The sequence below is a fragment of the Danio rerio genome, chromosome 2, assembly GCF_052040795.2.
Source record: "Danio rerio strain M-AB ecotype USA chromosome 2, GRCz13ab, whole genome shotgun sequence".
NCBI lineage: Eukaryota > Metazoa > Chordata > Actinopteri > Cypriniformes > Danionidae > Danio > Danio rerio.
The window spans coordinates 697,501-700,000 of NC_141022.1; the positions used below are offsets into that span (position 1 = coordinate 697,501).

General features: G+C 38.6%; 1 long non-coding RNA gene across 1 annotated transcript in view; it reads right to left on the reverse strand.

Annotated features, from left to right (window-relative positions):
* The window catches only part of si:dkey-33c14.3, a gene marked incomplete in the record, with an annotated part of 11,875 nt that extends 10,513 nt beyond the window's left edge, over positions 1 to 1,362 (reverse strand). Inside the window, 1 exon segment of the long non-coding RNA NR_111927.1 lies at positions 1,299 to 1,362. This is a non-coding gene — a long non-coding RNA (si:dkey-33c14.3).
* Positions 1,363 to 2,500: the final 1,138 nt, after the last annotated feature.

Genomic DNA, 2,500 nt, shown 5'->3' on the forward strand with positions numbered 1-2,500 from the left:
ATTACATTTAAATGAGGCATTAATGAAAATATTTAATGACAAACTGCAAAATATAGAGCAGAAAAAAAAGGGTTGAAGACATTGCCGTGTGTTTTCCTGGCCATAATATCTCTAACGGAGCTGTTGACATCAACTGAAGCAGATTTTGATAAAAACCCAAACAAGACAAACATGAAACAAAAAGAATCTGAAAAAGTGGAATGACAGAAGGAGAAAGTGTTTATAAAATATATTAATGACGACAGCTTAAAGACGCCTCTCATATGGAGAGTGAAGCCTCATGCAGTGCTCAACAGACGTCAGAGTGTGAGAATCTCGATAATTCTGTGGGTCTCGTCTGTCAAATCTGAGCTGTATTCTGTTTTCTCTATTGGATTCGGTTCAGGTGATTGGCTGTTTGATTTTCTTTCTCTGAAAGCATCTGAGAGTCTCCTCGGCTGTGTTTTGGATCATTATCCTGCTGAAATGGTTTCCTCCTCCTGCTGATGTAGATGTTGGACTGAAGCAGTTGATCTTCATTTACACTGAGGAAGGGCAGAGGAGTGCTGAAGAACTACAGAGAGATCTCAGCTGCAATCTGGGCTTTCACTGCCCAAACACACCTGCCTTTCTTCATGTGTTCAGTACTGTTTCACGGCGACGTTTCATTTTTATTACACACAACTTCACTTGTAATCTAATTAGCAGTGTTTTCTTTGCATATATGGATGCTATCAACATTCAGTGAACATTTCAAGTCAACGGCACCTTTAGAAATGTTTTCTGAGAAGAAGGGTGACGTGTTTAATACTTATTTCCCCCGCTGTATAGTATCATAACCTCAATGAATAAAAGCACCTGCACTACATATAAAGAACATCAAGCAGCTTAAATGTTATCACTTACCGCTCGAGATCCTCCTGCTCTGCGTCTGCTCAGCTCCTCCAGTTAGCTGTCACTGTGAAGGTTGGAGAAAGCATATATCAGCATCCCAGACACGCATAAGCATAATAAAAGATCTCACAGATCTATAGAGAAAAGAAAAACACAATACAACTATCCCACATTCTCCTGAAATGAAATAAAGTTACTCACTCGCAAAAGCAACTGCAAAGGCAACTACAAATTTCACTGCAGCATTCTCCCCAATCGCAGCAATCCTCTGAAGTGACAGCGTCTGCCAAGTTTGCAGCGTTGTCCACCATGTCTTCGGTGATTTTTGGTTTCACTTGTTTTTGAACGGGTTTAGCATTTTTATGACACTGGCATTGGCATTTATTTGAGCAATTTTGTTTGCAAGTTGTACATCCAGTGCGGCTGTTCTGAGAACTCATGGTTTGTTCAGGAGCTGTAAGTGGTCTGTTTGAATGGCTGAGCTGGTTTGGAAGTCTTCTCCAATCTCGTGGAGTATTTATCTGTGTGACCGGAATGTGATTTGCATGTAAGAAAACTGGAAATGGCTGTCAAGAGGTGTCACCAATCATTTGTCACCCAAAACATATTTTGCAAGAATTACTGTATGTGTGTCTGCTGAAAAACACAACTCCATCACATTATTAACCCTCATGCTCCTGTATGAACAGATAAGATTGTGGATATGAGAGGATGAACTGATCATGATTTCACTGTTCAACACAACAGACCCTTGAGATAAGACTGTCTCGAACGCCCCATCACAAAGTGGCATTTATCATCATTTGACAACAGAAACACAACAACAGCTGACCGACAACCACAGCCTCAGATCAAATCAACACCAAATAAAGGACATTAAAGTGCCCTGTCTGGATCTACAGCTGAAGTCAGAGTTATTCACCTCCTGTTTATTTTCCACCAGTTTCTGTGTAACAGAGAGCAGATTTCTCCAGCACATCTCTAATCATAACAGTGTTAATAACTCATCTCTAATCACTGATTTATTTCCTCTTTGTCATGATGACAGTAAATAATATTAGACTAGATATTCTTCAAGACACTTCTATACAGCTTAAAGTGACATGTAAAGGCTTCACTAGGGTAATTAGGGTAAAGTTAGGGTAATTAGGCAAGTCATTGTATAATGATGGTTTGTTCTGGAGACTATTGAAAACAAATCTAGCTTAAAGGGGCTAATAATATTGAGCTTAAAACGGGTTTTAAAAAAATTATAACTTCTTTCATTCTAGCCGAAATAAAATAAATCAGACTTTCTCCAGAAGAACAAATATTATCAGACACACTGTGAACATTTCCTCAATCTGTTCAACATCATTTGGGAAATAATTAAAGAAGTGAAAATAATACAAATTTTAACTTTGTCTGTATTGAGGCACAGCTGAATATGAAGAGTTCAGTACAGAAGACAAAACCTTGAGGGTAAAATTCCAGTGACAAACTGCACTAAAAATCCAGAATGTCACGTTGAAGTGAAGTGAGTATTATTTCCCAAAACCATTGTTAGCCAACTAGGGTCACAAGTTTCGTCGATACAAACACAGTTTGTTGATTTGCCATTTCCCAAATCTGTCGCTCCAACAAACAT